Raw genomic sequence first — 14,907 nt, forward strand, 5'->3', positions numbered from 1 at the left:
TGGGAGGGGCGGGCCTCGCTGAAGGGGCGGGGTTTAGGCGGGGGCGGTCCCTCTTTTGGCCCAATTTTCCACAGAGTCCCAGTTGCTTGGCCTCCGAACTCTCCTGCCCCGGCTCCCCTCCGCCGCCTCACCTGCAGCCTCAATTCCGCAGGGCGAGCGGTCACTTGTTCTCCTGCCTTCATTCACTCCCAAACTCAGTCTCTGTCCTCATCATCAAGCCGTCGAATTAGATTTTAATCCTCCTCCTTGCTTTCTGCTCTCGCCCTTATCCACACTTCTTTCTCTACTTAGTTCCTTGGCGTCCAGCCCCCAACTCCGGATTCAAGGAACTCGATTTTCTTTTCTTTTCCTTTTTCCTTTTTTTTTTTTTTTTTTTGTACTGGAGATTGAACCCAGGGACGTTTAACCACTGAGCCACATCCTCATCCCTTTTTATCTTTTGAGACAGGGGGAAGTTGGTTTTAATAGCCCCTATTCCTTTTCATTCTCCCCTCCACCTCTCAGTATTACTTTCTCACTCCTTCTGCAGTCTCTCAGATTTCCTTCCCCAAGCCCTTTTTCAGGGGAGCGAGAGACAGCTCCAGGCTGGGAAAGGAGTTTAGAGCAGTCATTTCCCAGCCTGCTGGTGGGAACTCCGGGAGATTGCGCTCCTTGAGGTAGGCATCCTGTCTCCAATCAGTGTTTCCATAGCGCCCAGTTGTGCGTATTGCCTAAGAGGTTTATTCCATCTCTGCTGAAGGACTGTCCGCAGCTAAATTACATGTGCAGATGTTCCTTGAGCGACGATGAAATTGATCCCAGTAAATCCACTGTAAGTTGAAAATATCCTAAGCAAAATGCATTTAATACCCCTAGCCTATTATTGTAGCTGTTCGCCTTCGAGGGCGGGTGATTGATTGAGAGGTGCTCTGCTGGCTGCCCAGCATATCCCAGTTTCCGACTGCCTATGGCTAGCCTGGGAATGATCAAAATTCCAAATTCAAAGTACGGTTTCTAGTGAATACAGATAATTTTTTTGCACCACCGTAAAGTTGAAAAATCATAAACCATAAGTCGAACCATCCTAAATCACGGCCCATCTGCAATTAGTGTCCCTTTTTCAATATCCACTCTATACAAAGTGTGTCCTTTGGATCTTCTCTCCGTCCCTCTAGGATATCTCAGATGAGTCTGGGGTTCCTTCGCTGGATTCCTGCCACTCCCTCCTGGCCTGGATCCTTACTTTCTGCCTGGGCACTTAATTTTTCTCTGTATTTTCCATTTGTTTGGATAGGAGCTTCCAGATCTGGGATGGTGGCTTTTCTCCCTATCCAAAGCACTCCTCACCCTTTCCTCACTTCTGGCAGGCCCTTAGCCGCCCTCTGCCTAACAGGACCTAGCAGAATGAGTGGCTCAGATTCTCAGTGGCCTCCAGATATTTTCGCTTGTTTATTTCTAAAAGAGTTTTGGAGCACTGCATCCTCTCATGCATTTTTAAGACGACAGAAAAAAAAAAATTCACCCTAAGTTTAAACAGATATAGAGAAGTGTTATGTAAAAGTTGACATTTGTGGTAGGTAGCTTCTAAGATGGCTCCTGTTGGTCCCACTTCCCCTTATTCACCCCTTTTTACATACCAGTCCCCTTGAGGGTAGGCAGGACCTAATGCTTTCGTTTGAACAATAGAATATAATAGAATAAGGCGAAAACATGAACTATCACTTACAAAATAAGGTTACAGAAAGACCATGACTTCTGTGTTGCTCAGCCTCTTTCTCCCAGGGAAGCCAGGCTATGAACTACCCAGGAGAGGCCCAAGTGGTAGGAATCAAGAGGGTCTCTGGCCAGCAGCTGATAGACCCAACCTGATCTTTTCTTAAAATTGGGAGCCATCTTGCCACAAAGCCATGAAAAGATAATTTTGGCTTTACTATAAATTACTGCAAATTCTGAACCTGCTTGGAATGCCTGCCTGTGCCTTGAACTCACCCATGCCTGGCTCTCTGACCAGAGAGCAGCCCTCTCTGAAACTTTAGTGACACCTCACAAATCTTGGCCTTCCCTGGCCAGATAATGACCCTCTCTGAGGCTCTAATGGTCCTCATAAATTCTGATGTTGGGGCCAGCAAAAAATGTAAACTACCATTGGTGTGATGCTTGTCAGAGTTCTGTTATCTGTAACCCCCCTTTGTGTAACTTTCTGGGCTATAAAGCTGGGCTGCAGGAAAGCTGCGGCTGCTGTCTTGTTCCTGCAGTTTTGGGAGGGAGAGGCAGCCCGGCCGGTTGAAATAATAACCTTGCTTTAATTTGATTTTAATTGAAGTCAGTGGTCTTTTTTTGTGTCTTGGTCTAACACAGCCAGTGAGGTGTTGAGACCCTCATTTCATAATTATAATTATTAGTACATAATTAAGCCAAATAATATAGATACAATATACACATTGATATATTGTTATTATTTTGAGATGGGGGTCTCTCTATGTTGCTCAGGCTGGATTTGAACCCCTGGCTCAACTGATAGTCCTGTCTCAGTCTTCCAAGTAAATAGAACTACAGGCACCTATGTTGCACTGTGCCTGACTTGATAAGTAATTATTAAACATAAAAATAAACTGTTATTTAAAATTTGCCTCTTTTTAAGAATTTGTTTTTAGTTATAGATGGACCTTTATTTATTTAATTTATTTCATTTCTATGTGGTGTTGAGAATCAAACCCAGTGCCTCACATAAGCTAGGTGAGCTTTCTACCACTGAGCCACAACCCCAGCCCTGAAACTCATCTCTTAATGAAGTGAATGGATTTTTTTCTTCCTATTTTTTTTCATGTGTGTCTGGACGAATATTATTCATCAAATGAGACAAAATTCGGTTAAATTTATATTTAAATATTTTAGAAGGCCTGGGGTTGTAGCTTAGTGGTAGAGTGCTTGCCTAGTACTTATGGCACTGGGTTTAATCCTCAGCACCACATACAAAATAAATAAATAAAATAAAGGTATTGTGTTCATCTACAACCAAAAATAAATAAATAAATAAATTTAGATGTGAACCTTAAAAAACTTGCTTACATCAATAATATGACATTAGTTTTGCCACAACCATGTTACTCAATTATTTGAACCCCTCCTGAGTTGCATGCTAAAAAGTAGGAACTCACTGGTCACCAATTTTTTTGTTTGTTTTGTGGTGCTTGGGATTGAACCCAGGGCCTCTTGCATATTAGGAGAGTGCTGTGCCTCTGAACTATATATATCTACAGCCCTCACTAAATACTTACAATAATTTGGCAGTGACAATTTGAGGCTGTTTTGGAAAGGCAATATTTGAAACACACCTGACTTTCCAAAAAAAAAAAAAAATTCCATTTATCCAACTACATACCTAGTGATTAGAGTTCTGTGGGATAACACTATTTGGAATTGTTCCTTTGTGTCATGTCTAGGGTACTTTCCACACCCCAGGCTGGTGAGGGGCCTACTTTTCTTCTGAAACTGGGAGAAGGATGAGTATGAAATCAAGGGTGGGAAAGGAAGGAGTCTTCATATACATCTGCCAACTTGATGGATGATAACTTCCCATGCAGGTAAATTCCTGAGAGGACACAGGGATGCTGAAACTCTGGAACCCCATTCCCTCTAAGACAGGATCAGCACACTTTTTCTGTAAGGGATCAGATAGCAAATATTCTAGGCTTTGCTAGACTAAAATGTCCCAATTACTTCTTTGTTGAGAGCCACAGCCAAAGGGGCCCCAGCAAACTTCCAGCTGCCAGCAACCAGCTGCCAGCTGATGATTGGCTCACAGCGGCCCCAGCAACATCTAGCTGATTGGCTCCTCCACGGAGCTGCTCATTGGGGGACTTCTTTGGCTCCGCCCACGCAACCCAGCCAATCGGCCTCAAGAACAGGAGGATTGGGGGAGGTGGTGAGGTTTGTGTGGGGGTGAGAGGCTTGTGGGAAGCCGGTGGTGGCAGTTGGGCTCTAAGGGGTTTTCCCTGAGGAGCTGTTTTGTTTGGCGTTTGTAGTTCTAAAAATAAAGTTAGTTTCTTTTGACAAGTGGCTCCTGAATTGTGCCCAGCCAGACTGCGGCACTTCTTAACCTCACTCTTATAGCATCCCAAAACAAAGGAGAGTGGCCATGTTCTAATAAGTTTATCTGGACACTTAAATTTGAATTTATATACAATTTTCACCTGTCCCCAAATTTTATTCCCCTTTTCATTGCTTCGCCTAATTATTTAAAAGTGTAAAAACCATCTTAGCTTGCTAGGTGGTGAGGGAGTAGACCAGAGGCCCTAGGTTGCTGACCCCTGCCCTAAAGCATCCAGATAGGCATGCCCCCAGGAGAGCCTCCTGGGGCTCTGGGGAAGGTGTACTCTAGTGTGAAATTGCCACTGGGGCTTTTGAGCCTGGCAGCATGTTAGAGTCACCTGGAGTGATTTACAAAATACAACTGTCCATCCCCACCCTTGACTCAGATGATCTAAGTATTTTATATATATATATATTTATTTTTTAATGTGGTGCTGAGGATCGAACTCAGTGCCTCACACATGCAAGGCAAGTGCTCAACCACTGAACCACAACCGCAACCCCAGTCTAAGTATTTTTAAGAATTTACCATGTGATTCTAATGCACAGCCTGACTTTGAGCCGCTGTCCTGATTACTGTAGGCTCTGCACTGTTTATAGGTTACTACTGTGCTGCTTTGTGATGTGGTTACTGTAGTTTATCCAGTAGAAGGCATCATCATTGTAAGATGAAGTCCATTAAAACCTCTAAAATGGGTTTCTAGTTGGATAAATTAGATCTTGCCTTGCCTACAAGATGGATCCTCTCTGATAGTGATGGTTCTGGCTTCCTCAGCTCTGTGCGCCTCTCAATCTTCAGTACATGCGTAGCTGAGGATGTGTAAGCTGCTCCATGAACACTTGCCAAGTGTATATCAATAGCAGGCTGCTTTGTTTATTGCATGTTCTCTGGACTTTTTTCTTTTCCCTAACAGAGCCTCATCCTGAGAAGATGTAGAGACAAAAATTTAAAAAAAAAAACACTGTACTTATTGACTATGAAAGAAGCTATAGAGTGATACCAAGAGTGAGAATCAGGTAGGAATTGGAGAAATATGTGGTGTCTTTGGCTATGGAAAGAGGGAAATGGTCACTGATCCTAGGCAGTGAGGAAGATGGGATTAGGAAATAGTCTGTGATTGATGTTCATCTTTTCATTATTTGAAATCATGTCATTTATTTGACTTTTTCCGGGTGTACTCTGTGTGTATAATCTCAATGAAGGAAGGACTGGGAGTCACTTTGCACCATATTCTCAGTATCTAGAATAGCACCTATCTCAGCAAATGATCAGTAAATATGCTTTGAGTAAACTATTGAATAAATGTGTCACCTGAGATTTACCAAAGCCCGAGAGGACTTATTTCTGTTTGGAAATTTTTCTTACAATAACTGGTGTTGAGTTGCCAAATTTAAATCCTACTTTTTCTTTAGCCTTTAAATTTGACTTAAAAAGTTCTCCGTTCATTTATTAATCTAATAAATAATAAAATAAGAACAATCACTTTTACTAGTTCTTTGACTCGTGTGCTCTGAACTCACAGATGTAACAGATTAGATCCTCTTTAAACATTTAACACCACTTAAAGCTTGATTGATTAAACTTCCTTAGACATTTCAAACCACAGCACAAATTTTATGTGTCTGCTTCTCTGCATTTCAAATGCCAACTGTTAGACTTAAAAATTTAACAGGCAAGATAATTCTAAGCCTATAAATAACACTTGAAAATATAATCAATCAAACTGTTTACACACTGTAATTGGTTATTGAAATAATGGTCACCAATTTGATCATGCTTGAGTAATTCTTTTTCACACTGACTCTGGGCTTGATTGTTGGTATCATTTTGACCAGTGGAACAACAGCAAACTGGGGCTGTTCCCTCTTGCCAAGTTTTGGAATTCTTAGGCTTCCACGCAAGGAAGGCTGGGCTAACCAAATGAGGATGAGAGATCATGTGGAGCAGAGACAGGCCATTCCAGGTTAGGTTCCCTAGACCACCAACCTTCCAACAACCAGACAGTGGCCATTCAGCAGGAGCTGAATCAGACCAGAGCAGAAGAGCTGCTCCAGGGACACATGGAATGGGGAGAAATAATAAGAGAAAACTTAAGCCACTAAGTTTTGAGTGGATTTTATTATGCAGCTGAAACATTTATTCATCTTTTTTTTTTTTTTTTTGCTTTGTAATCAGTATATTAAGGAGACATTCATACATTTAAAGAATTGCTTAAATTCTGATATCCAGATTTAAGCATGTGAACATATGATGACTTTTAAACATACAGTTAAAGCTATTCATCATATTTGCTAGACTACCAACATCAAATTACAGTTACTTTGGAGCATAAGTCAAATGGTTTAAGTCTGTAATATACCTAAGAGACACCTTCCTATATTATACATGCAAACTACTTTTCCATGTATAGGTCTCTTCATTTTAATTTCTATGTTATCCAGCTCTGGATTTCACTACCAGGGCTTACCATGGTCCATAGAGAAGGGAAAAATGTAACCAGGACTGGTCAACACAGTTTTGTATATATGTGTATGTATATATATATTTTAAAAGTTGGCACAATAGAAGGGAATGCAATTCTACAAGTGCAAGCCCTTAAGAAGCAGCATATAATGATAAACCCCATCTTTTGAAAGGTATCATTTCTTTCACTGATACCAGAAGCAAAATTATACATTATGTCACCTTCAAGTAAGTTGAGGCAATAGAATGCAGAGTCATCACAAGAGTCCCACTTAATACAAATAACTAGACAGACCAACACTCCTCTACAAATTAAGTTTTCTTTTTCTGATTGCAAGTTAAATATAGAGTTTTAATTTTATAGCTTAACAATGAAGGGTCATACACTGAAATCAACACATATACCTAGTATTTCAGTCTAAGTTTGTCCACATACACAGCTGAAATCAATTACAAGGTATGGCCTAACAGATGCTAGGGGAACTTTTTTAAAAGTAGTCTTAACAGGTATTAAACAACTTCTTGGGGCTGGGGATGTGGCTCAAGCGGTAGCGCGCTCGCCTGGCATGCGTGCGGCCCGGGTTCGATCCTCAGCACCACATACAAACAAAGATGTTGTGTCTGCCGAGAACTAAAAAATAAATATTAAAAAATTCTCACTCTCTCTTAAAAAAAAAAGTAAAAAAAAAAACAAACAACTTCTTGCACACTGAAGTCATCATACATACAGGGCAAAGTCAGAGCTTTTATATTTGCATTTATTCTTCATTTAACTTTTAAAACACTACTATAATTGCATATTAAAACAAAAACAATAGCAAGTAGTGAGCATATTATGATTATAGTCCTTCACTCCTTCACTACTGCATATAAAATGCCTGCAGTGAGTGTTATTCACTGGCCCCATTAAGAGGTTTGACACTGAACACCACCTCTGGGATGATGTTCATCATCCTCATATGCTTCTCCATTATAATGGCGCCGTCTTTCCTGATTTGGATCAAAGTCCACCAGTTCTACCTGATCCATTTCATCAGTCTCTTCCACTTCCTTCCTCTCAGGTAGGAGTTTTTCCAGCAAAGAGAGTTTGTCAGGAGACAGAAAGCCATTTTCAGGAAAGTTTACCTTAAACTCGATGATTAGGCGACCCTTTTCATATGGTCTGCGATAAATTGGCATACCTTCATTTAGCACACACTTTATATCTCCATGCTTGACAATCTGACCTGGATGAGAGGTGATGACTATGGTTTGATTATCAAGAGTAGATATTGGCTCCTGGAAGCCACATAATGCTTCCACCAGCTCTATGTCCATACACATGAAAAGGTCTCCTCATCGAGTAAAAACAGCATGGTCCTTCTGATCTAATACAATGATAATATCTCCTGGTTCCAGTCCTGGCTCTTGGTCTCCTTCACCATGGAATGTTATCTTCTGTCCATCTTTCATGCCTTTGTCAATATGAACTTTCAGAATCTTCTTCTCTCGAACTATCTTCCTTCCATTGCAGCCTGTTACATCTATCTTTAGGACTGATCCGTTCCCCATGGCCCTGGCACTCCATGCACACAGACTGAATTTGCTGAACCATTCCAGGTCCTATCTGATGAATTCTTATTTGCATTCCAGTACCTCGGCAGTTGGGACAGCACTCTACTGCTCCTTTCTTACCACCTCGGCCTTCACATTTGTCACAAATCACATTCTTTTGCAGAGCCAGTTTTCTTGTTGCATCATTATATAAGTCTTCTAATGTTACTGAGAGCTGGTGCACAACGTTTTTACCTCTCCTTTCTCTCTGCATCCTTCCTCCTCCTCCTCCAAAAAACATATCAAAGATGTCCATGGGGGAGCCAAAACCACCACCTGCTCCACCCTCCTTAATTGCCTGTTCTCCTCCTTTGTCATATAATTCCCTTTTCTTGGCATCAGAGAGAACTTCATAAGCTTGAGAAATCTGTTTAAACTTTTCACCTTCATTTGGATTCTTATCAGGGTGGTACTTCAAGGCCAGTTTTCTCTAAGCCTTTTTAAATTCTTCCTGGGTGGCATTGGGTTTGACCCCCAAAACATCATAGTAAGTGGTTTCTTTCACCATTTTCTACAGCCGGTGAGTGGGCTGGGGCCGTTGTGAGGGAGTGGGAAGGAGCGCGTAACTGTATGCAGCCCGGGCAGCCGCCTCTCACCGAGCATTCTGGAAAGTTCCGCCACATTTATTCATCTTATAACAGAGATTGCTTTTATGTTTGTGCTTCAAATTTGAATCAATAAGGTAAGGAGCCCTGTATCTATCTATCTATTTTTAAAATATTTATTTATTTATGTATCTTTAGTTTCAGGGGAACACATTATTATGTTTTTATGTGGTGCTGAGGATTGAACCCAGTGCCTCATGCATGCTAGGTGAGCACTCTACTACTGAGCCACAACCCCCCCCCCCATCTGTATTTTAATTAACTATTTTGCTGCTTGATTGGATTCTATACCCTTCTAATATTTCACTTCTTCTCTTTTTTCAATTCTCATTCATATGGGATATCTAAGACCATATGAGGATATCTCCCCCAAGGCCAATGGGAAAATCACCCTTATAACTATTTATAACTATACATTTTGATATTTTAAAGCAAATTAATTTTTAAAATAATTTTTTAGTTGTAAATGGACACAATACCTTTATTTTATTTGTTTATTTTTATGTGGTGTTGAGGATCGAACCCAGTGTCTCACATGTGCACTGAGCCACAACTGCAGCCCAAATAAATGTTTAAAAAAATTTTTTTTTCTTTCTGTGTATGTGTTTGTGTGTATGTGTATGATTCTGGGGATGGAACCCATATGCTAGGTAAGCACTTTACCACTGAGCTACATCCCCAGCCTGTGATTTCTTGATATAATAAACAACATCAGTGCAATATAATTCATACTAAGGTAAAAATAAAGAGAATATCATGATCACATTAATGTAGACTAACCAATCACCCTTTTTATAAGTTGAAATTTTCTTCTAGTACATTTCATATTGTATCTCTTCTGGACCACCACTATATGGTTATTTTTCTTAGACTTGTTCCAATACAATTTAATGATTATTTCCTTTTTATTATACAAATTGTAACATCTCCAGTAGAAGATCCTTTAAGCTTGCTCTTGTCATCCACCCTGGATGGTCTAAGAGCATCTTGCCTTCTGGGAATTTCTCTAATTGCTAGAGATGATGAACATTTTTTCATATGCTTGTTGATTGATTGTATTCCTTCTTCTGTGAAGTGTCACTTCAATTCCTTAGCCCATTTATTCATTGGGTTATTTGGGTTTTTTCAGTATTATGTTTTTTGAGTTCTCTATATATCCTCGAGATTAGTGCTGTATCTGAGGGGCATGTGGTAAAGATTTTTTTTCCCATTCTGTAGACTCTCTCAATTATGTTATTGATATGGGATAAGCTGCTTTTCATCAAGCTACAGTTCTTTCAGTGGTGTGTTAGAGACCCCACCCAGGGTTCTCACAATGTGTATCAAATTGAGTCTGAATCCGGTAAGTCTGCTGTGGACCTTTTTCTCACCCCTGGTAGTGGAGATTAAACCTAGGGGTTCTCTACTTGAGCTACATCCCCAGCGTTTTTTGTTTGTTTGTTTGTTTTACAGGATCTCACTAAGTCACCCAGGCTGGTCTTGAACTTGCAATCCTCCTGCCTCAGCCTCCTGAGTCATAGGGATTACAAGCAAGTGCCACAGTGCCTTGCAAAAGCACTATTTTAAAAAGTGGTGGTAGTGGCGCCCAGTTTGAGTATTGTTAAGCCAAAGCCCTTGGATAGATTCTAGGAGGTTTGTAAACACTTGAAAATAATTTTTGCAAATGGCTAGTGTGGATGTGGTTTCCTCTGGAAGGAGAAGTCATAAATTTCATTAGGTTCTTGAAAGAGTGTTGGCACTAATGAAGCTGAGCAATATCACCATGTTACACAACCACAATGCTGACTTAATCTACTCTTTTTACTTAATGATAAATGAACTGAAGTTCTGATGAAGCAAATTACTTACTTGAAGTCACATAGTTTGTAAATGGTGGAGCGGGGGGGGGGGGGGGGGGGGGGGGGAGGGAGAGAGAGAAAGGGGGCGGGGCAGGTGCCAGGTGGTATGCTTGGTAAAGAAGCTCCTGGGGCTGGGGCTGGGGCTCCGTGACAGAGCACTTGCCTCACACATGCGAGGAACTGGGTTCAATCTTCAGCACCATATAAAAATAAACAAAATAAAGATATTGAAAAAAAAAGAAGCTCCTAACTCTTAGTCTGGGGTACTTCCTGTTCCATGACCCCAGAACAGGGAATCCCTGCTGCAGCCAGGATTATTGATTACATGTGTCTATCTTTTTTTGTTTTTTTAAAGGAAGAAGATGGATGTAGAGGATGAAAAAGAAATAACGTTGGGTGAAATGGAGCAAGATGTGAGAAAGAACAATGTGGTGAGGGGAATCCAACTGTGACATGCTAGAGAATTCATGTGGGAATGAAGAAAAATATAAAAACATTTGCAAAATATCTCCCAATTAAAATCCCATGAGACATTTTTTTTTTTGTTTTTGGTACCAGGGATTGAACCCAGGGGCACTTAACCACTGAGCCACATCCACAGCCCTTTTCTTTCTTTCTTTTTAGACAGGGTCTCACTAAGTTGCTTAGGGCCTCACCAAATTGCTGAGGTTGGCTTTGAACTTGTGATCCTCCTGCCTCAGTCTCCTGTGTGCTGGAATTAGTGCACCACCACGCGCAGCCCCCACAAGGCTTTTTTAATTTAATTTTTTCTTGAATAGGAGAGATGGAACTCAGGGCTTCGGGCAGCTAGGCCAGTGCTCTCCCACTGAGCTCCACCCCACCCTTCACCAGCTTTTTCACAGGATTAGAAAAGTTGATTATAAAATTATATGGCAACTCAAAGGAACTTGAATATCCACAGTGGACTTGGGAAAGAAGAATAAAGCTGGGGAAATTAATCTATTGGACATCAAGACTTATTCTAAAGCCACAAGAATCAGAACTATACTGGGAGCTAATGGCATAATGTTCAACGAATATTCTAAGTAGTGTTACCAACTCCAACTGGATCTCAACTTTTTTTTTTTTTTTCCGAAACTAGGGATTGAATCCAAAGATGTTCTACTGCTGAACTACTCCTTTTGGCCCTTTTTTATTTTTCTTTTCTTTCTTTCTGTTTTTTTTTTGTTTGTTTTTGTTTTGTTTTGTTTTTTTTGGTTGTGTACCCAGGGCCTTGTGCATGACAAGGTCTCACTAAGTTGCCCAGGCTGGCCTCTAACTTGTAATCCTCCTGCCTCAGTTTCCCAAGTCACTGGAATTATGGGCCTGTGCCACTGTGCCCAGCTTGTTTCTGACCTTTGAAGTGACAGATCAGCTATTGTCTCTAAGATCTCCAGATTGCTCCCTGCCACTTGCACTGGGCTGGGGATCGAAACCCAAGCCTAGTGCATGGTAGGCAAGCAACTTTACCACTGAGCTGCATCTCCAATTCAGCAAAATGCTGTTATGCTCAAGGAAAAAAAGACATGCTAGGCAAAGAAAAGGTATGGAGTTTTTCAAGGAATGAGAGTAGTCAAATGTGACTGGATCTATGGAGTCACAGCAAGAAAGTCAGGCTGTTGGAATCTCTGGTTGTGAGAAGCCATTGGTGTATGACTGGCAGGGAGGGGACACTCTCAGACCTGCCTTAGAAGGCTTATCTGGTAGTGCAGAGTAAGGTGGACTGGAGCAGAGGATGCCCAAATGCAGGATCTGTTTAGTCCTTCACCTGCTTTTTAAAAAATGCATCCATTCATTCACTTATACAATTTTTCATTTATTTGAGACTTACTAATCTTTGCCAGACTCTACACTCTGGAGACCTCAGATGAAGGATATGGCGCTTGTCCTTTTGGAATTCACCAATTTGTAGAAATAACAGACATTAAATAGACCACAAGCAGGGTGGTTCCTGTCTTACATATGTGAGTATCTGATACAGAGAAGAGGGCAAGTGTGATAGAGATACAGGGGAACCTGGTTATATGATCCACAAACTTTTTAGGAGGTGGTAAGGAACATGGAATAGGAGAAACAAAGGAGCTCATTCTTTTCATTGCTCTATTATAAAATTTCAAACATGAAGAAAAGTTGATAGTATAATTAATACCCCTATGTAGCCATAGCCTAAATTCAGTGATTATTAACATTTTGTCATAGTTGCTTTATCTGTGTCTGTGCATGTGGCCATACATGTATTTCTGAAATACTTGAAAGTATGGACATCATGGCCCTTGACCCCAAACAGATAAGCGAGCATCTCCTGACAGAAAGGACATCTTACGATGTAAGTATAATGCCTTTATCATACCTAAGAAAATTGCAATAACTCTTTAGTAGTCAGCTGATATTCAGATGAACTCAATTGTGCCCCTAAGTGTTTTTACAGTTATTTTTCTTAAACCAAGGTTAGTTCAAGGGTCACATAATTTGTATGGTGTGTGTGTGTGATGTGTCTTTCTTTTCTTTTTGGTCCCAGGGATGAACCCAGGGCCTCAGGAATGCTAGGCAGGCACTCTGCCACTGAGCGACATGCCTCTTGTTATGTCTCTTTTAATCTAGAATAGTTGCCTCATCCTTTTAAAAATGACATTGAATATTCCACATTTTATTTGTCCGACAGTTTCCTTGTAGTGCTTCTTAGCATTATGTTTGTTCATCCCCCATACTTTCTCCAACTGGGAAGAGAGGTCTAAAGCCTCGATTTGAAGTTAAACATATTTGGCAAGAACACCTTGTAGTTGATATATATTTCAGATAATATCACATGAGGAGGCCCCTCATGAAGGGATTTAACTCAGGGGCACTTGACCACTGAGCCACATCCCCAGCCCTGTTTTGTATTTTATTTAGAGACAGGGTCTCACTGAGTTGCTTTAGTGCCTTGCTTTTGCTGAGGCTGGCTTTGAACTCATGATCCTCCTGTCTTAGCTTCCTGAGCCTTTGGGATTACAGGTGTGTGCCACTGTGCTTGGCTTTAGTTTGTTTTTAAACAGCTTTATTGAGAAATAGTTCACGCATTTTACAATACACCCATATATAGTTTACAGTTCTATGTTTGTTTGTTTGTTTTTTCTTCATCCACAGGGTTGTGTAACTACCAGCATGGTCTATCCAACTGTTACTGAGGCTGAGTCTCATAAAGGTGGTGACCACCAGAGAAGAGAGAACTTCTAATTTCACAAAGATTTATTGAACCCTGTGAGCCAAGCCTGGCATGGAGCCCTAAACTCAGAGAGGCCACTAGATGGGTGGAGAGTTCCGTGGGATCTTTGAGAATGCAGCAGTGGGGTTGTGGTGATGGAAATCAGTTTCCAAGGAGAAAGTGGGTGTGGGGCGGTGGAGCTGCCACACAGCAGACTGGCTTGTGTAGTCTTAAAGGTCACAGAAAAGCAAGGTCTGGGATAGGGCCTGCAGGGGGAGCAGAGTGAAATCCTGAGGGGAACCCTGGGCAGACTTGACTCCTTTCCTCTGCCTTCCATACACCATGTCTTGTTTTCTCTTCCCGACCTGCTCTTCTCCCCCAGCTCCTGAGGCTGCAGCTCTGTGTTTGTTTTGAACAGCCTTGCAGATAAGCACAGGAAATCTGGAGGCCAGATGAGAGGGGAGCGAGGAAGCCAGTAGTATTTGCTGAGTACCCACCAAAGCAGAACCTGGCAAAGGCTACTAGGTTATCTTGTTTAATCCTTACAACCACCTGGTGAGGTGGGTATTTTATAGAAAAGTAAACAAGGCTGAGGAGATAAGGTAATTTAGCCAAGGCCACACAGCAGGGATTTTGTGTGCATGAAAATTAAGTCCAAATATAAGTTTGGAGAAAGATAGCCAAGTTCTTCCTGCTCCCCCACACTTCATGAGCTTGTTCTTGGACCTCCTAAAAGTCTCAGGTCCCTTGAACCCTTCTTTTTTTTCTTCTTCTAACCTTACAGCCCCTTTTGGTCTCTTTTCCAGTCCCACCAGTGTTGAATCAGTCAGACCATCTCTGCTGACCATCTCTGGGTTCTGGGCTGTGATAATGACCTCCTGGATGCACTTGAGGTATGGACCTCTACAATGCATGGTTCCAGGAAATGCCGTCCATATGGCCCATCTGTGTGGATGGTGCCTTCTGTTGTCGTGCAGCACCCGGGACAAGCTCCTGCATGTGAGGTTGAGTTGAGCTTCCTTCCTCCCTTCTTTCTTCCCTACCTTTCTTCCTTCTTCTTGTCTCTTCTCAAGTGTGTCACATTAGATTGGGTAGAGAGAAGTGATGGGAGGGGAAGGGGAGGGGAAGGGGGGGATAGGAAGGGCAGCAGAA

At 41.5% G+C, this 14,907-nt stretch overlaps 1 pseudogene across 1 annotated transcript; it reads right to left on the reverse strand.

Annotated features, from left to right (window-relative positions):
- Positions 1-7,304: 7,304 nt before the first annotated feature.
- Positions 7,305-8,564, reverse strand: LOC308658764 (dnaJ homolog subfamily A member 1-like; annotated as a pseudogene). Its single transcript has one exon. The product of its transcript is annotated as a dnaJ homolog subfamily A member 1-like (transcript).
- Positions 8,565-14,907: the final 6,343 nt, after the last annotated feature.

This window comes from Spermophilus citellus (assembly GCF_964194105.1).
Source record: "Spermophilus citellus genome assembly, chromosome: 10".
Lineage (NCBI taxonomy): Eukaryota > Metazoa > Chordata > Mammalia > Rodentia > Sciuridae > Spermophilus > Spermophilus citellus.